Source organism: Cornus florida, unplaced genomic scaffold (genome assembly GCF_030987335.1).
Source record: "Cornus florida cultivar Cherokee Brave unplaced genomic scaffold, ASM3098733v1 CherokeeBrave_3.0.0_Hap2_Chr02, whole genome shotgun sequence".
Taxonomy (NCBI): domain Eukaryota; kingdom Viridiplantae; phylum Streptophyta; class Magnoliopsida; order Cornales; family Cornaceae; genus Cornus; species Cornus florida.
Window position 1 is genome coordinate 83,976,868 of NW_026775572.1, and position 21,493 is coordinate 83,998,360.

The 21,493-nt window shown below is 37.6% G+C and overlaps 1 pseudogene; it reads right to left on the reverse strand.

Annotated features, from left to right (window-relative positions):
- Positions 1–2,964: 2,964 nt before the first annotated feature.
- On the reverse strand, positions 2,965–3,063 carry LOC132297941 (small nucleolar RNA R71; annotated as a pseudogene).
- Between the last annotated feature and the right edge of the window lie 18,430 nt (positions 3,064–21,493).

Here is a 21,493-nt window from a genome sequence, read left to right on the forward strand (position 1 = left end):
TAACTCAGCCAAATAAGAGCTTAATTAAAGCAATTCTGGGATTAAACAAAGAAAGGAGCAAAGTGGAGGAAGAAAGAAAGCATCAAGTTCGATCGATCCAAGTCCAAGGTTTGATCGATCAAACATTAATCGATCTCAGCACTTCAAGATAGATCCAAGCCTTGACCCAAAACACTTAAGTCCAAAAGTTCGATCGATCCAACATCATTCTTCGATCGATCGAACACCTTTGTCCTTATCCAAATGATTGATCCTATCCACAGCTATACCCATCAACCACTTTTGTCCTTTTCCCATAAATATCTCAGATTTGTCTTTTTCCAAAAAGCTCAGCCAGTTGGATCGATCCAGCCTAAGTTCGATCGATCTTACTTCCTTTCGATCGATCTTACTTCCTCCAATGCGAAAAAGTTAAAATTCCATCCCATTGAAAGTTGTCCTTTATCCAATCATTAGGGAATATTGTGTGCACGACCCCAGCTCATTTTGGGGGTCATTTTGACCAACCTATATAAGGACAACGATTGCTTTTTCAAAGGGGAGCCAACATTATTTTTGATATCATCTCTTAGAGAGGAAGTTTTAGAGGAGAAGGAGGCTAGAGACACCATTAGAGATCTTCATCAACAAGGAGCAAACCTCTTCCATGGAGTTAGCCCTTGAGGGTTGGAGCATCATCACCACGAGTGGCTAGACATCCTCTTGGGGCTAGAGTTAGCCCCAAGCATGCTTTCTATATCTTATTCTTATGTATTATTGAGGAATTAGTGTTGTAATTGATGTTTTGACACTTTGATATATATAGATCTTATTTATTCAATGATTTATGTGGTTTAATGATTCCAATTGGTTATTTCATTCTATCCATATGTCTATGTATGCTAGAATAGATTTTCATGTGTTTATCTCTAGATTTTGTGCTATTGATGCATGTCTATGTGTATTGATGCTATAGATTTAGAGATTCTCAAAATATTATGCTTAAAAGAATGCTTTTGTGATTCTCTTGATGGTTCATGCTTACCTCTCGATGGATTGTGCCTCTCCTCTAGTTTATTTTCATGCTAGTAGTGTAGATGTAGTGTAGTTGTAGTGTAGTGTTAAATGGGAGGACAATCTATGCTTGTTGTTTGATGATCCAAGCTTGTGAATGCAATTAACATATGTCTCTATCCTTGTGTTACATTTGGATTGTGAGCTTAATGAAAGGATTAATAACTTGTTTTGATTTATTGTGCCTTTCATATATTGTTTAGACAATATGTGCTTCATAGCTTAGATATATTGTGCCTTTCACATGATGTTTAGACAATACATGCTTAACTAGTCATCCTTGTTTGTTGAATCAACCAAATACACACACACACCAACATTGCAACACCCTAATTGCCCTCATTATTCACTTGTCAATAATATAGAAATGCATTGCTTGGTGGTGATCTCTAAACCCCAAGACTCTTCTCTCTCTTACTTACTCTTAATTGCACTCTTTTGCTATTACTTGGTTTAATTTAGTTGCTCTTTAATCAACCAACCAACCAATTGTTTGATCACTCGACCTACTAGCCCTAATAGCGATTCCACAATCAACTCCGACATTGCTGAATCTCCATAATCCCTTGGGACGATCCCTACTCGCCCTAGCTATATTTATAGTGAAAGGTAGTAGTGGCTTCTACAAATGTAAAACTCTTGGCCCTCGCCGCAATACACACTCTCAAACGTATGGTGCGGCGACACGTATCCCATCAGTTTTTGGCGCCGTTACCGGGGATTAGTTGATTATATTTGGCAATGTCAGATTTGTGGAATTGATTAGGATTAGTACTCTTTTGATCGTGTTTTTACTTTATTTTTATTTTTCTTTTTGGTTACTTATTGTGTTGCTCTTACTTCACTAGGTGCATTGTTGGAGAGGAAGCAAGCAAAGAAGCCATTGAGCATTCAATTCAAGCAAGGAAAGAAAAGAAAAATGCTAAAAACTTATAAAAAAAAATTTGCTAAGCTAAGCTTTAAAATTTGGAGTTGAAGTGCTAAAGGACCTTTGTGAGACTTTCTTTACTCAATTCCTTAGTTAAATCGTCGGCCCGTGTAGAGGCTATTTTATTGTTCTTTGCATCATCTTTGTTAAAGCATAGGAATATGGGTTAAGTGTTTGTGGAGGGAGTTTCATTGCATTGTTATGAAGGCATAGTGTTTGTTATTCTTTGTGTTTTTTATGTTTTGTATTGTGCATGCATGGGCGTTATTCATTGAGACCAACTCTTGCCCCTCTTGATTTGCATCTTGAATCTATCGTTAGAAATTCTAGGGGAAGAGGAAGTTCGAATAGAGCCAATCTCTCAATGGATGACCATAATGATGACCATATTGAGGACATTGGTCACATAGACCAACAAGGTATCCTTCATCCCAATGTGCACAATGAAAACATGCAAGTACCATTAGGCATACCAAGGCCATTCATCCAACCACCACAACAACAAGTCCAAGTTCCGTATGGAATGCCAAGGCCAATGTATGCTCCATAACCTCCCGTCATTAATCAAAGAATTCATAACCAAGGTGTTCATGTTGCACCTCAAGTTGCTAACCCACCACTTGCTTTGAGAGACCATTATATACCAAATGAATATAATGCACCCACATGCATTCAATTGCCACCATTTCGAGCACACCATTATGAAATTAAAGTACAAACCATTCAAATGCTTCCTAACTTTCATGGACTTCCAAGTGAAGAACCCTATAAGCATTTTGATAAGTTTCTTGAAGTTTGTTCTACCGTAAAATATACGGACATACCGGAAGAAGTCTTAAGGCTTAAACTTTTTCCATTCACCCTTAAAGACAAGGCAAAGTATTGGTTTAACAATCTTAGGCCTTTTTCAATCACTTCTTGGGCAGAAATGCAACAAGAGTTTTGAAGAAGTACTATCCGGTTTCTAAGACCAATGCCATGAGAACTTCAATTCGAGAATTTACACATGGGGACGGAGAAACATTTCATGAGGCATGGGAACGCTTCAATGAATTACTTAGGAAGTGTCCACATCATGACATGCCCAAATGGCAATTAATCCAATATTTCTTTGAAAGTTTATCGGATAATTATAAGGGCATGGTTGATGCTTCTATGGGTGGCTCATACATCGATAGGCATGAGGATGGCGTATAGTATTTCTATGAAAGCATGAGTGAGAATTCATTACATAGAATATTGTCATCAAAGAATGGTAGAAATACACAAAGTAGGAAGAGTGTTGGCTTACTTCAAGTTGACAATTCTAATGAAATAGCCGCCGAAATGAAGTCTTTGTCTCAAAGGTTTGATCAATTTTTGATTAACCAAAACTTGGTGAACCAAGTAACTTCCTTCCCTAACCATTCTTATCGTGCATCAAATGAAACATGTGTGACTTGTTCTAGTGTTCTTCATTCTACTTCTCATTGTCCTCATGGACAAGTGCAAAGTGAACCTAATGAGCAAGTCAATGCAACTTTTGTGAACCAAGGGAACAATCCTTATGGTACTCATTATAATCCAAGTTGAAGGAATCATCCAAATTTCTCTTAGAAAAACCAAGGAGAAGGCTTAAACCCTTCCCAAGGCGGTTTCCAAGTAAAATACATTCCACCTCCACTTCAAAACCAAGGATCCCAAGGTTATAGACCTTATCAATCACAAGGGAATTAATTTGCTAATTCTCATTTTCCCAACCAATCATATTCCCAAGGTAATTCTCGAAGTCCCGCTTTTGAAGAGAAAGTTTTAAATGCTTTAGGCACTTTAGAGGCTAACACACAATTGCTTCATTCTCACTCTCAATCTATTACAAAGCTAGAAACCCAAGTAGGGCAAATAGCTAGCACTCTTAATGCTAGAGAGAAGGGAAAGATGCCTATTAATGCCCTGCCTAAGCAACAATGTGTTGTGGAAACCCAATCCTCATCGGAGGGGTGTACCATAGAACATGTTAATGCGGTGACCACCTTACGGAGTGGTAGAGTTGTGGACGATCAAGTAGAAATGACCAATGGAGAGAGTGAACCAGTGCAACCATAAGTTGTCACCCGTCCCGTTTCACATTCTATTCCTCATTCATTGCATGTGCATTATCTTATAAATGAGAAAGCTGAAAAATGTGATTTAAAAAGCGATCTTGAAAATGATCCATTGAAGAAAGATTTGAAAAATGATGTTGAGAAAATTTTGTTGAAAAGTGATTGAAACCTAATTTGAAAACTTCTTGTGTTGAAGAGAGTTCAAAAGAAAATCCTCAAAATGTTTTCGAGCCAAGAGCTCCATTTCCGGACGCCTTGAAAGGGTCCATTTCAAAAGAAAAGCAAAAAGTCAAGACCAATGAGATTTTGGAAATGTTTAGGCAAGTAAAAGTTAATCTCCCACTTTTGGATGCAATCAAGCAAATACTGGCTTATGTCAAGTTTTTAAAAGATCTTTGCACCTAAAAGCGAAAGAACAAAAGCCAAGCACCAAAAAAAGTGATTTTGACCGAGCAAGTAAGCTCAATTTTGCAACATAACACTCTTCCAAAGTTTAAGGACCACGGTTCACCCACTACATCATGCATCATTGGTGAACATATCATTAATCGGGCGCTTCTTGACTTAGGAGCAAGTGTTAACCTTCTTCCTTACTCGGTTTATATCAAACTAGGCTTAGGTGAATTGAAACCGACGTCGGTAGTTTTGCAACTTGCCGACCGATTCATTAAAAAGCCTAGAGGTGTCATTGGAGATGTTTTGATTAAGATTGATAAATTCTTCTTTCCCGTTGATTTCGTTGTCATAGACACGGAACCGGTTTCCAATCCTAAGAGCCAAATACCCATTATCCTTGGCCGTCCTTTCTTGGCAATCGCAAATGCCAACATCAATTGTAGGACGGGGATAATGAAGATCTCTTTTGGCCACATGAAGGTGAAATTGCACATCTTCAATCCAACACCCAATTCATTTGACAAGTATGAAAGAGAGGTCAATGTTGTGGAAAAATGTCATGAATTTAATAGTAAAGGAAATGAGTTTTTATGTGACTCAAGGGTTTCTAAAGCTTCATCTTCAACCTTACATTCTAAAAGTCTTTTTTCAAACTCTTGTTTTGAAAGGGCATGGAAGCCCAAAGGTTGTAATTATATAGACAAAGGATCAAAACTTCTTTTGAGTTTGATCCAATAAGTTCTTCCAAGAACAATTTGTTGGGTGGGGCTCAAGATATTCATCACCCCAACAAGGAGGGGATGCATTATAAGATCTTTGATCTGGGCTAAAAGAGCCCAATGTCTTGCTAGAGACGTTAAGACTAGCAAAAGCATTCGTAGGGTGTCAAAACCCTATTTCTCTCCCATTTTTATCTTTCATTTCATTTCTTGCGAAGTCTAGATACTTGTTTTTAGTTCATATGCATTTCAAGGAACTTTGGTGAGGATTGCATAAGCTTTTATGCCATAATTGAGCATTTGGCAAAGTTCGATCAATCTCACATTGGAGTTCGATCGATCGAACTGTGGATTACACTCAACACTTAGAAAAAATTTTGACCTGCATCCACCTGCATCCAAAATCAGCTCTCTATCCCATCATTCAAACTCATTCTTAGATCGATCCAGAGACCTTCGATTGATCCAACTTCCAAGTTCGATCGATCTCAGGACTCAACACTTAGAAAAATTTTGAGCCAGCAAAAACCTACATATTTTTGCTCTCTGTATGATTGATCGAACTCTTGTTTCGATCGATCACAAATCTTCATTTCATTGTTTTAACTTTAGTTTGACTTTTCAACTTTTCAAAAATCCAAAAATATTTTCATTTTATTCTATTTTCTCTCTCATTTTATTTTGTTTTAATTTTCAGCAAGTTTTCAAAAAAATTCAAAAATATTTTAATTTATTTAGTTTTTAAATTTTTTTTAAATAAAAAAACTAATAATAATAATAATAATAATAATAAAATTAAAAATAATAATAATAAAAATTAAAAAAAAAATATTTTCAAAGCAAATCAAAAATATTTTGTTTTACTTTATTTTCCAATTTTTAATTTTATTTTTGCAAATTTCAAAAAAACCAAAAATCCAAAAATACTTTGAAAGGAGTTCATCAAAGTTCAATCGATCACAACTCATCTTCGATCGATCGAACTAGTCGGGAAATGTTTTTTAAAAAAAGATCCAAGGGTCTTGAGATCAATCATTTGGATCGATCTCAACATATCAAACCCTAGCCTCTCATTCCTTTCTACTGCAAATCATCTCCCCTAGCTCAGGCCACCACTACGGCGAGATCCAAGCACCTTGAATCTCAGTCCATCTTCATCTTCTTCATCTCAGTTCTTCACAAGCTCGTTCTCCATTCTCTCATTCTCTTGAGGTAAGTTCCAACACACCCTCCATGGATTAGACCTATCATGCATCAATAGTTGTTTCTAAATGTCATAATCGTGTTGCTTTCATGTTAAATCTGCCATTCTCCAAGCTTGAGCATCCATGTCTTTGTTTATATATATATGTGTATATGTTTTGGGGATTTTGGTTAGATTTAGATGTTGGGCCATGTTTGGGATGGAATTAGGATTCAATTGTGTTGTTGGAGGGCCCACGAACTCATTCGTGTGGGCCCCGTTCTTCAAAAGTCACATATCTGTGACTGTTAGGTTTCATCGTCGCACTGTTCAATGAATCAAACAAATTTATGATCGATCGAATATTTGCGATCGATCCAACTAAACCTTCGATCAATCCAACTTTTGTGATCGATCTCATTTTTTTTTTCTGATCAATCGAATTTCACAAATCTCATATACACACTCCATTTATCTTATCTTATGTTCATGCTACCTTATATATGCCCAATGCCTGTGATATTCCACATTGGATGCATTTCATACTCACATTGTTTGGCATGTTTCATATTCTGCCACTTGCATAGAATCATGCAATATCTTGTTTTGTCTATCTTATTTGACATACATGTTTCTATATTGTGCCTTATATTCTATATATGCTGGCACTAACTCTTGAAATTCTATTTGCAGACTATGGCTCGCATCAAGACTGTAGCACGTAGACACCATCACAGCACCAGACGCAGACTTGACGACGGGGCCGGTCCATCTCATGTCCGGGATCCTCGCCCAGAGCACACACAGAGGAGAGTCCAACAGCCGACAGAGGAGACTGCACAGCCCTCCCATACAGAGGAGCCATTGCACCCTACTCCACCCCAGTCGCCAGCTCGTCCAGCCTTCACTACATCACTATCTCCACCACATAGAGGCACTCTGCAGCCAGCTCAACCGGCTCCACCTGTTCAGCCAGTTCCTTTACAGCGCGACAGACTCGCGCCTCGATATGCACACATGACTATCGACCACGAGTCAGCATTCGACATCGCATTCTTCTCCAAATCGGTGCTGACTCGATCTGCCTACCAGGACATCATTCAGAGGGGCCTCTCAACTATTCTTACCCCAGTCACAGAGCCGATCTACCCGTGACTGGTACAGTTGTTCTACCAAAACCTCCGACCGTCGCCACGCACTACAGCCGAGCTCATCACCTTTATCGATGGCCATGAGATCACCATTACAGTGGATACTCTAGCCCGTTCGACTCACTGTCCACATCGATGCCCGCTCGAGCTACAGGAGACATATCCCAGGCTCCACAGGCCTTCTTATGCCGATATGGCGGTTTTTCTCACAGGTCACCATGCCGGTGGCGAGATTTTTGCCACCCGCACATATCTTCTAGACGACATTTGGTTCATCGATTTCGTGCTCTTCTGGAACATATACATGGCCAGACACAAGATTCAAAGGCGGGGCGACTATCTAGAAGCCCTGTACGCCTTCTATACTGGCCACTGGGTGTCTATTCCTGTACTTATCTGGAGCGTGATGAGGAAGCTCTACGATGAGTACGTCAGCAAGGAGGCGCCCAGAAGGTCCAAGTCTCTTCCATTCAGCCACCTCATCACCCAGATTCTCACAGACCAGCGCTATCCCATCCACCCGCAGGAGGACCCTGAGAAAGGTTCCTGTCACTTCCTCAAGAAGGACTGGGACACGAGCTACAGAGCTATTATCACTCGCCTGCAGACCCATGCCGTACTGGCCGCTGCAGAGCTAGAGTTAGAGGAGGAGGCAGCAGCACAGGCAGCCCCAGCACCAGCAGAGACAGCAACAGCAGCTCCCACAGCGGACGATGCACCAGTCGATCCAGCTGTCGAGTATGATGACATTGATATAGACATTGACTTAGAACACTCAGCGGATGATGCAGTTCAGCATTCTCCAGCCGGGTCACCTATCCACGAGCAGGAGCAGACCCAGGAGTTGTCTTCTGACTCCTCCATACCAGACTTGACCCCCGGCTTCAGAGTGCGTCTGCAGACGCTTGAGGATGTTGTTGCTGTTATCCGAGCTGATCTTACTGCCCATAGAGCTGATCTTATTGCCCATCGAGCTGATTTTGCTAGCTTCTGCATGGATGTCGCGACCATGTTCAGAGATTTATCTAGAGACATCTGTGGAGCCAGACCTGCCCGTCCTACCTCATCTTCCTGAGCTCCCACTCTTTTCTATCTTATGATCCCTCTCTCCTTTTGATACTTTATTATTGTCACTGTATTATTTTTACAGCCGGTCTGTCGGCTTTGATAATTTTGTTGTACCTGCACTTTCTCTGTTTTATATATCTATTTTTGTTATGGACGTCATCTGATTGTATTCTTATATCTGTATGTTAGACTCCATCAGGTGCATCACTGTGACTTCAGTGAGAGAGTGCTACCTAATTTTCAGAACCACCCTTATACCTCTCTCATTTCATTTTCTATGTATCCCATTTACACTTGCATGTTCACTGTGCACTGATTATCCCATTTTGTTATTTGATAAGTTTATCCAAGTGTCAATTTTCAGGACCACAGTTTATCCCAAGTTTGGGGGGGGGGGGGGGCCATGCCACCCACTTCGGATACTTCAGTCCCAATCATTCTTGCTTAGTTGCACTGGTATACTCTTTCATTTGTTCTCTTTGCACATTGAGGACATTGTGTAATTTAAGTTTGGGGGGAATGGTGCTCTATAGTGATAGTTTTAAATTCAAACTTTTAGCATGACTCATGTATTTGAGGGATATTTCTATGATTGGTCCATACCTAGCTATGATTTTGATCTTCTGAGGACTATATTGCTTAAAATTTAAAAATTACTTGACTTGAGAGTCCAATACTCCTTGTATGCCTTATGAATGCCATTTAGGAGTAAATTTTTCAAAAGATTGATATCTTGCTTGCACTTGTGGTCCACATCATCCTAATTTTGTGATTGTTTCGAGATTCACTCTAGTCTTCTACACTAGCACAGGTGCACACTAGCATTCATTTGTGGGGTACATGCTTTGTTGATTATTGAATTGGTTATATCCCAATTGAGCTAGTAGTGCATTGAAAGCTTTCATTCTTGATAAAGGTGGATAACAACCCATTTTCACTAAGTAGCCGGGATTCTAGCCTCATCAAGCACTGAACTTCTCGCGCCGAAAGGTGAAGGCCCAAACTCTAGGTTAATAATTGAACTTGCTTACAAAAAAAAAAAAAAAATGCAAAAGCAAAAGCAATAAAAAGTGAGGACTTCTCCCAAAAGGTGAGAAGTGGGAAATGATTAGATGGTTGTTGTCTTGATTTGTAGCCTAGTTGATTTGAGCTTGTAAGTCCGTAGGGGTATTTGAATGCCCGATGCCCTAAAGCCGTCTGGTTTGGGAGTCATTGACCTAACGCTCAACCTCATGAATCGCTAGAAAGCTTAATAGATCAACACATTGCACTATACTTCCATCTTTGATCCTATTCAAAAAATAAATAAATAAATCGAGTAAAAAGAATAAGCGCACCTAGATGAATAAAGCTTTAATAAAAGGTCCACTTTTTGTCTTGATGATCGGTACTAGATTTGTGTGCTAGTTTGAGGGTAAGGATGTGATTAATTCTTTAGTTGGCTAAGATAGCAACATATTTGATTCTGGTCCACTCAAAAAGGATTCTAGAGTTGTTTTGATTTGCATGATCATTTTCTTGATGTGTGGAGGACCATACTTGCTTGCTTGATGTTGAAATTTTGAGAGATTGCTTGGAAAGGGTTGAAAAATTGCATACTTGAGGTAGTTTTCTCCCAATGCTTATTTGCAATATTGGTACCTCTTTTGGCAAAAATGAGCTTAATGTTTGTGGGTACCATTTCTGGAAACCCTCACGAGACTTCACTTATCCACTAGGGGTAACCTAGGGGTTTAAAAGGCTTGTTGCATGTGCTAAGTGCAATCGTGTTCCCTACGAAAGTGGTGTTATCCATTTATTGCTTTCTAGTTATAGTTGTATAGTTGTTCATTTCATTCCTTTACTTTCTAGTTCATTGCTAGGGACTAGCAATATTTAAGTTTGGAGGTGTGATGAGCACTGAAAAGTGCGTATTTAAACCTCTTAAGCTTAGGCATTCTAGTACATTTATCTTTCTTACTTAACCGTTTTAGATTGATTTCGTATTATTTCCATTTTCAGGCACTTATCCCGAAAATAAGCTAACTCAGTTAAATAAGAGCTTAATTGAAGCAATTCTGGGATTGAACAAAGAAAGGAGCAAAGTGGAGGAAGAAAGAAGCAAAATGAAGCAAAGTAGTAAGTTCGATCGATCCAAGTCCAAGGTTCGATTAATCGAACATTGATCGATCTCAGCACTTCAAGATAGATCCAAGCCTTGACCCAAAGCACTTAAGTCCAAAAGTTCGATCGATCCAACATCATTCTTCGATCGATCGAACACCTTTGTCCTTATCCAAATTATTGATCCTATCCACAACTATACCACCCACCAACCATTTTTTTCCTTTTCCTGTAAATATCTCCCATAAATATCTCGGATTTGTCTTTTTCCAAAAGCTCAGCCAGTTGGATCGATCTAGCCTAAGTTCGATCGATCTCACTTACTTTCGATCGATCTCACTTCCTCTAATGCGAAAAAGTTAAAATTCCATCCCATTGAAAGTTGTCCTTTATCCAATCATTAGGGAATATTGTATGCACGACCCCAGCTCATTTTGGGTGTCATTTTGACCTACCTATATAAGGATAAGGATTGCTTTTTCAAAAGGGAGCCAACATTATTTTTGATATCATCTATTGGAGAGGAAGTTTTAGAGGAGGAGGACGCTAGAGACACTATTGGAGATCTTCATTAATAAGGAGCAAACCTCTTCCATGGAGTTAGCCCTTGAGGGTTGGAGTATCATCACCATGAGTGGCTAGACATCCTCTTGGGGCTAGAGTTAGCCCCAAGCATGCTTTCTATATCTTAATCTTGTGTATTATTGAGGGATTAGTGTTGTAATTGATGTTTTGACACTTTGATATATATAGATCTTGTTTATTCAATGATTTATGTGGTTTAATGCTTCCAATTGGTCATTTCATTCTATTCATATGTCTATGTATGCTAGAATAGATGTTCATGTGTTTATCTCTAGATTTTGTGTTATTGATGCATGTCTATGTGTATTGATGCTATAGATTTAGAGATTGTCAAAAAATTGTGCTTAAAAGAATGCTTTTGTGATTCTCTTGATGGTTCATGCTTACCTCTTGATGGATTGTGCCTCTCCCCTTGTTTATTTTCATGCTAGTAGTGTAGTTGTAGTGTAGTGTTAAATGGGAGGATAATCTATGCTTGTTGTTTGATGATCCAAGCTTGTGAATGTAATTAGCATATGTCTCTATCCTTGTGTTGTAATTGGATTGTGAGCTTAATAAAAGGATTAATAACTTATTTTGATTTATTGTACCTTTCACATGTTGTTTAGACAATATATGCTTCATAACTTAGATATATTGTACCTTTCACATGATGTTTAGACAATACATGCTTAACTGGTCATCCTTGCTTATTGAATCAACCAAATACACACAAACACCAACATTTCAACATCCTAATTGCCCTCATTATTCACTTGTCAATAATATAGAAATGCATTGCTTGGTGGTGATCTCTAAACCCCAAGACTCTTCTCTCTCTTACTTACTCTTAATTGCACTCTTTTGTTATTACTTAGTTTAATTTAGTTACTCTTTAATCAACCAACCAACCAATTGTTTGATCACTCGACCTACTAGCCCTAATAACGATTCCACAATCAACTCCGACATTGCTCAATCCCCATAATCCCTTGGGACGATCCCTACTCGCCCTAGCTATATTTATAGTGAAAGGTAGTAGTGGCTTCTACAAATGTAAAACTCTTGGCCCTCGCCTTAATACACACTCTTAAACGTATGGTGCGACGACATGTATCCCATCACTAACCATGATTGATTTTGTTTTCAAGACAGTGGATGAAAGGAACAATATCATCTCTTTTATTTCTTTTCAAGTCATTCTTTTGGAGGAGATTTTATTGTTGTAAATGGGACATTAAATGAGAAAAGTGAAAAGAGGATCAATAAGGATGTTTTATATCTGGTTTTTGATTCATTTGATTAGTGAGTTGACCCAACATCTTGCTAGAGACGTTGAACACTAGTATTCATAGAGTTTTCAACTCTATTCCTCTCCCATTTCTTTCTATTATTTATTTTTATTTTTCATTCTTGTGTACATTCTTCTATCCATTTTTCAATCTCTATTTTTGTTACCATCATTTGGGCTTAGCATAGGGTTTTCTGCACTTTCATATTGAAAATTGAGCATTTTGCATAAGTTCGATTGATCTCAAATGAGAGTTCGATCGATCGAACTTCATTCCTGCAGCAAACCTGCATCCAAATCACTCTCTGTCTCATCGATCCAAGAAAATCTTCAGATCTCAGTTCTCAGTTAGATCGATCAGAAGACCTTCGATCGATCCAAACATCAAGTTCGATCGATCTGTAGTTTTAACACTCAGAAAAATTTTGAGCCTGCATCAACCTGCATATTTCAGCTCTCTATCAGATCTATCGAAAACATTCCTAGATCGATCTAAAGTTCTTCGATCGATCCAACTTCATTGTTGGATCGATCGAGATTCCATACTTAGAAAAATTTTCGAAGCACTGCAAATTTCTTACTCTCTATCCCATCGTGCGAGCATAGATCGATCACAGCTTTGCCCCTTTGACTTTTTCTTTTTTCTATTTTTATTTTTCATTTTCTTTTTCCAAAAAAAAATAATTATTATTATTATTATTATTATTTCTTTGAATTCTTTATTTCCTTGTATTTTCATTTCTTGCATGTTTATTTGTTTTATTTTTGTGTGTGTGTACATACTTATTATGTTATAAAAAATGAAAAACAAAAAGTAAGAAAATTTTGTATATACTTGCATTGTACATATTGTTTTTCATTTCTTGCATTATACATATTCTTCCATTACATTTTACTTTCTTTATTTTTTTTGCATTTTGTATATTCTTACTTTCATAAAAAGAAAAAAGAAAAAAAAAAGTTTCACCATTGTGCCCTTGTGTGTATTGATGCTTTCATGCTTTAATTAGGGCTTGATCCCATATCTCCTTTTTATCTTGTGCTATATTGCCTTAGAACGTTTGATTTACTTATCTTATCCCATTTGATATTTGATGTAAGTTTGCTAGTGTGGTTATTCAAGTAGGTTGTTGATTCCAAGTTTGGGGGAGACGTCTTTCGAATTGGATCATTGCCGGGCTTCATGTCTTTGCCACCATGGTATACTCTTTCCATCTTTTCCATTGTTCTCATTGCACATTGAGGACAATGTGCGGTTTAAGTTTGGGGTAAGGTGTCTTTGTTGCATTCTACTTAAAGTTGAACTTTAAATGCATGATTGAGAATTGTGATTGATGTTAGCCATGACTTTGATTTTTTGAGGACCATATTGCTTAAAATTTAAAAATTACTTGACTTGAGAGTCCAATACTCCTTGTATGCCTTATGAATGCCATTTAGGAGTAAATTTTTTGCAAGATTGATATCTTGCTTGTACTTGTGGTCTACATCATCTTGATTTTGTGATTGTTTTGAGATTCACTTTAGAATTCTACATTAGCACAGGCGCACACTAGTATTCATTTGTGGGGTACATGCTTTGTTGATTATTGAATTGGTTATATCCCAATTGGACTAGTAATACATTGAAAGCTTTCATTCTTGATAAAGGTGGATAACAACCCCTTTTCACTAAGTAACCGGGATTCTAGCCTCATCAAGTACTGAATTTCTCACGCCGAAAGGTAACTCTATGTTAATAATTGAACTTGCTATAAAAATAAAAAATAAAAAAATAAAAAAAAAAAAAATTTGAAAAGTAATAAAAAAAGTGAGAACTTCTCCCAAAAAGGTGAGAAGTGGGAAATGATTAGATCCAGGTTGTCCTGATTTGTAACCTAGTTGATTTGAGCTTGTAAGTCCGTAGGGGTGTTTGAACACCTAGTGCCCTAAAGCCATCTGGTTTGGGAGTCATTGACCTAATGCTCGACCTCATGAATCGCTAGAAAGCTTAATAGATTACTACATTGCACCATGCTTCCATCTTTGATCCTATTAAAAAAAAAAAAAAAAAAAAACAAAAACAAAACAAAACAAAAATCGAGTGAAAAGAATAAGCGCACCTAGAACAATAAAGTTTTAATAAAAGGTCCACTTTTTGTCTTGATGATCGGTACTAGATTTGTGTGCTAATTTGAGGGTAAGGATGTGATTAATTCTTTAGTTGGCTAAGATAGCAACACATTTGATGCCGGTCCACTCAAAAGGATTCTAGAGTTGTTTTGATTTGCATGATCGTTTTCTTGATGTGCGGAGGACCATATTTGCTTGCTCGATGTTGAGATTTTGGGAGATTGCTTAGAAATGTTTGAAAAATTGTATACTTGAGGTAGTTTTCTCCCAATGCTTGTTTGCAATATTGGTGCCTCTGTAGAAAGAATGAGCTTAATGTTTGTAGGTATCATATATGGAAACCCACACGAGACTTCACTCGTCCACTAGGAGTGACCTAGGGGTTTGAAAGGCTTGTTGCATGTACTAAGTGCAATCATGTTCCCTATGAAAGTGGCGTTATCCATTTATTGCTTTCTAGTTATAGTTATTTAGTTGTTCATTTCATTTCTTTACTTCGTAGTTCATTGCTAGGGACTATCAAAATTTAAGTTTGGGGGTGTGATGAGTGCTGAAAAATACACTTTTAAACCCCTTAAGCTTGAGTATTCTAGGACATTTATCTATCTTATTTTCCCGTTTTAGTACTTATTTGTGTTTTTGTCTATTTCAGGTCAATAATGTTAAAATGGGCTAAAATTGGTTTCTTAAGGCCTTTTTGGAGTCAAACTAAGTCTTAGTGATGATCCGGAGCAAAAAGAGGATGATTTGGAGCAAAAAAAGGCTAATGCTGAAAATCTGCCAAGTTGGATCCATCCAACTTTCTGAGAAAAGTTGGATCGATCAAAAATCAAAGTTGGATTAATCAAACTTTTGCTGGCAGCGAGCTGTCTTATTCTGTGCGCGCCCAAAAGTCCCCCTATCATATAGTACGGGATTAGATATTTTTGGGTCTATATTCCTGACTTAATAACTAAGAAAATGACCTTCTATATAAAGGGAAGTGACCCATTTGTAAAGGAGCTTTTTATCATTTTATTTTTACATTATAATTTTAATTTCTTTCTCTAGAAAAGTTAGAGATTAGGGTTAGAAGAAAAGAGAGAAGTGGAGGCACATCTCAAAACCCATCTCTAGATCCACTCTCTCTCCATCTCTAGAGCTTCATAGAAGAAGAAGAAGAAGATGGAGCCATATTTGGAGCTTGATTCCATGACCACATCCACCTCCTCCATAATTGGCTAGATCTATACTTAGGGCTTGGATGAGCCCTAAGTCTTGTGTAATCTAAACCCTTGTATTTCTATTTTTGGGGATTTATATATATTGTTGTGATTAGTGTTCTAGCCTTGTGAATTTAATGAATCTTGGTGTATTTCTATTATTTCTATGGTTTAATTCTTCCTATTAATTCTCTAATTTATTTACATGCCTATGTGTGATAAAATTAGGAATTATTTCTTATATGATTCATATGGATTAATTTTTTCTATTGATTTTCTATTTGATTACATGTTGTCTTATGTGTGATTATTTGAGAATTAATCTTTACACTAGATTTTCTATGTTGGTTGCATGTCTATGTGTGATTAATTAAGGATTTAGTGATGGCTAAGCATAAGTTTTCATTTAATGGGTTTGTCAATTAATTTGATGGTTTATACTTATGCTTGATGGGTTGTTCTATAATTTAATTCATGCTTATAGGTAGGTAGACAATCTATGCTTGCTTAGATATTCCATGGCTTATTATTGCAAATTCCATGATTCTCTAGATTGATGTGTGCTACAATTGTTGCTACTTAGATGGTCATACTTAAAATTGATGGGTTGTGCTACACTTAGTTTAGGTAGACAATTCATACATAAATTAGATGGTCCATGCTTAATATTGCAATTGGTAGTCGCATTTTGTTCACAACAATGTATTCCCCATTAATGAAAAGCAAGTGGTTAATTATATGAGCTTAGTGGTGATTCCAACACCCTAAGACCTCTTTTCATATCTCTTAAATTCCCTATCTCAACTTAGTTTTATTTTAATTGCATTTTGATTAATTGACATAGTTTTATGACCTCATTAAATCTCTTTGCATTCTTGTGATACATTAGAGTCAAAGTTAAATTCCAACATGTATAATCCCTTGGGACAATCCCTACTCACTCTTGCTACGTTAGTAGTAGTGGTTGTTATAAATTTAAATTTGACCTAAAAGCCTTTTCTTGAACTGCACATTCACTACATTATTTTGGCGTATATCAAGTGGTCATCGTCAGGTCCTCATCAATTAATGCCAATGTTGTAGCTAAATTTGGCAAAACATCAGTTATCCGATTTTCTTTCCTCGGAATGTGTTTTAGCATGACGCTATCAAATCGTTCCAACAAATGAGAGGCATAAGGATGGTACAACACCAGATTATCTTTCTTAACCTCATATTCTTTAAGAAGTTGGTTAATCACTAACTTAGAGTCTCCATATATTTCGAGATTCGTGATCTTCATCTCATTTGCCATTTGAAGGTCGATGATCAGGGCTTGATATTCAGCTACATTATTTGAGCAGTTTTCAGAGAGTGCAAAAAAGTATAGAATAACATGTCTTTGTGGAGAAACAAAAACTATGCCTGCTCCGGCCCCGTCTGATCATGCTGCCCTATCGAAAAACATCATCCATGGAGGGAGGATGTCCACAAGGAAGACTTCTTCATCAGGAAAAGTTTTAGAAATTTCCTAATCGGCTAAAATAGGATGGTCAGCTAAGAAATCTGCTAGGACTTGTCCTTTCACTGCTTTTCGTGGCACATAAACAATTTTAAATTCGTTGAACAAAATTGACTACCTCACCATGCGTCCGGAAAGGACCAGTTTAGGCATGACACATTTGAGAGGATCAGCTCTTGCAACAAGATGTATCGTATAAGCCAAGAAATAGTGCCTCAATTTCTTAGAGGATAATTTCGCTCCGTCGGGGTGAGTCTGCGACTTAAGTAATACAATACCTTCTCTTTATGTTCTTCATTATTCTGAGCAAGTAAGGCACCCAGCGATTCTTCTTGCGCAACAATGTAAAGTATGAACGGGTTTCCAGGTATAGGTGCTCCCAATACCAGAGAATTAAGAAGGTACTTTTCGATGCTGTCAAAAGCATTTTGGCATGATTGGTCCCAATTAAATAGAACATCTTTCTTTAGGAGTCGGTTAAAAGACTAACAACGACCAACTAAATTTGAGATGAACCGACGAATGAACGCAAGTTGACCTTGTAAACTTCGAAGCCCATGTAAATTCTTTGGTGGCGGCATCTTTTGAATGGTCTCAACTTTAATAGGATCAATCTTAATACCACGATGACGTACGACGTATCCTAGGAATTTCCCTAAAGTCACACCAAATACACATTTAAGGGGATTCATTTTGAGCTGATATTTTTGGAAGTGATTAAAAACTGTATGTAAATCCTGTAAATGATTTTTTCACTCTTTCATCTTTACCACTAAGTCATTAACATAACATTCAACAATCTTATGGAGTATGTCATCAAAGATCATTTGCATGGCACGTTGGTATGTTGCTCCAGTATTTTTGAGTCCGAAAGGCATAGCTTTGTAGCAATATATACCTTTAGGAGTGCGAAAAGTAGTAAGCTCCTCATCTTTCGAAGTCATTTTTATCTGATTGTACCTGGAGTAACAATCCATAAACGAGAGAGCTTCATGCCCCGTGGTTGCATCTACAGTGAGCTCGGGGATGGGAAGAGGAAAATCATCTTTTAGGCATGCCTTATTCAAATCACGAAAGTTCACACAAATTCAAATATGTCCATTTTTCTTCTTCACTGGAACAATGCTCGAAATCCATGTTGGATATTTGACCTCACAAATGAACCCTACTTTAATCAATTTGTTGAGTTCTTCCTCTATCCTCGGAACTAGCTCTGGACAAAGAAACATTGAGACTGCTTAATCGGACGTGTCCCATGTTTAACAGCGAGATTGTGCACTACAATTTTAAGATCAAGACCAGGCATCTCTTTGTATGTCCAAGCAAAGACATCCTTGTACTTAGACAACAATTAAAAGTAATCATTTCCTTCTGAGGGGCTTAGGAATGCACTAACGAAAATTGGTCTGGGTTGATTATTAGTCCCTAAGTTGATTTCTTTGAGGTTATCAACGGTAGCCTGCCTCCCGTCTTCTAGTGTTGGTGGAGCTTTCTCAATGTCATCTAGTTGTTTAGAGTCAGGTTCTTCTTCAACAGTGATGTGGTACGAAGTAACACAAGATGATTCGCCAGTGTCTTCTGCTCTATCCACGTCTTCTGATTGATTAGTGAAAACAATGGTTCGCCTTCGAGCTTTTAGTATAACATCATTAGTGACATCTATCTTTGTCTTACGTTTCATTCATGAGGGCATTAGGCTCTAAACTTCACTATTATTCACCACATCAATGTTAGATTTCTTTGATTTTCCACTATTGCTGCTTCTTAGTGGTACATCATTGGTAGTACCAATTCATGAAAATATTAACTTTCGAGAGTGAGGTTGTGGAGATTTTGTTCCTTGGTCACGAAAGCTCATTCTGTTAAAAATAGAGGCACAAGGCAAACTACGGACATGAGAACTTGAGACATTTGATTTTTGGCTAGACAACCTGTTGAATATAGATATTCAATTACATGGAGTTCCTATACGGTCGAAGACCGATCTTTGATGTATAGTCTGATGAACTTGTTCATTCTCAACTTCTTCATACCCAATGTATAAGGTGTTTAACTTCTTATCCCTTTTTGTGATTTGAATTTGAAGTGGCTCAGAAGCTACGAAACCGATACCAGACTTGGGTGGAATGATTTTATGCCCTTGATCTTTCAACTTCTTCTGTATATCATTGAGGCCATGCACTTTCTCACCGGTGGCCTCAGAATTAAGTTTTCCAAGGTTTACAGGATTAGTAAAATCATACCCTGACTTAGCCAAGAGTTGGTATGCCGTAGGATCGAATCCTTCATCAGTCCTTTGTTTTGGAAGTGATCTATATCCGACCAGAGATTGAGAAGGCCGCATAAACCCTTTTAATGGAGACTTGGATGGCGAAGAGTTTTGAATCTTAGTGAGAGGAAGAGTTAACTCTCCTTTAATCTTTTGCATATCTTCTTTTTCCTTGGTTTGTGACATCTTCAATTTAAATTCCTTGGTTTTAATTATCTTGATGACAGGTGACTGCCCATCTTGTCGTTGAGATTTTGGAACATACTTTAAAATGGGTTTCGTCTGATGTGCTTTTATCGAGACCCCTCACGTTTTAGCTACCTTTACAATGTTTGTCACTGAAACATCTAATGGATCACTTAATACTTTTTTTGTTTTTATAGATTGAATCTCTTGTGTAGATGGATGGCTTGGGATGGGCATTTCTGAAGGTGTATCAAGATTGATATAGAACTTGGCATTGGCAAAATGAGATTCTGCTTCTATAAATGGTTTATGGTTCTCCACAATCGTTTGTACGCCATTCTTGTAGAATTTGAAGCACTGATGAAGAGTCGATGGAATGACACCATTACTATGTATCCAAGGCCTTCCCAACAACAAATTATAGGACGTCTTTGCATCAATAACGTGGAATAAGGTTTCAGCTTGGAGCTTGCTAATAGTTAGGTTTGCCCGAATCATTTCATTATCTCTCTGTCTTCCTTGGTTAAAACCTTGAATAATAAGACGGCTATGAGATAACTCGTCAACTATGATGCTGAGATTTTTCATCATAAATTTTGGCATGAGATTCACCGTTGATCTACCATCAACAAGCATTCGAGTAACTTTTTGTTCTTTTATGTAACCGGAAATGAAAAGAGGATAATTATACGGCTTTGAACCCAACTGAAGATCCTCGTTAGTGAAAACAATTGGTGCATAACATGAATCAAGCGTACCTCCTACTACTTCATCTTCATCAGACCTTTCAATGATGGCTGCATCCTTTTTATGGTTCTCTATAGTTTGGGCTTCATCTTGATCCTCGCTATTCTCATCATCAGGGCTCGTTTTCTCAGTTGAAACCATATAAGCTGTCACAACTTCGTCATCTAGATATCCTTTTGGAAAGAACTCTTGCAAAGTAATAAGCTTTTGGAGCCCTTTGCTCATAGAGGCGTGTTTGGATGATTGTGTCTTCTTGACCCATTTTCTGTTATGACCTGACTGTTTATGGCAATATTGAGGTTTCTTCTTCCTTTGCCCCCTGTTAGAATAACTAGTCTGAAAAATGTCAGCTCGTTGCTTCCGTGGTTTCTTTCTTGTCACCAGAGTCCATCCTTCTTCATCATCTTGAGGAAAGACCCTTCCAAATGTTGAAATGTCTGGTACACTCCCTTAGGCAAGATAGATGGGGATTGGTTCCAATGAGCCAAACTGGATGGTTGTGCAATATACCTTAGAATTTGAAGGTTAAGAACGAGCACTCCATACGACAGAGGTTATCAAAGTAGTAGTAGTATGATTTGAAGTTACAACTTCGTCTGTGTCCAACAAGATTTTTCCTTGTTTTGCCAGATTCATCACCACCTCCTTGAAGATAAAATACTTCTCAATTAGATGACTGATAATACGATGATATTTGCAGTATTTTGGGTCGTTGACACATCCCATCTCTTGAGGGCGCTTTCTTTTAGGGAGTTCTATAATTTTACTTTCGAGTAAGCATTCCAATATGCCAGGAACATTGGGAAATGGGTATTCCTTCTTCTCTAATTCCTTTAGTGTAGGACGCTGTCTTTCCCTCTCTTGAAACTGGCGAGACTTTTTATCATCTTTCTTGTTATCTTTAACAGATATTTTGACTGGGGTAGTTGAGATAGT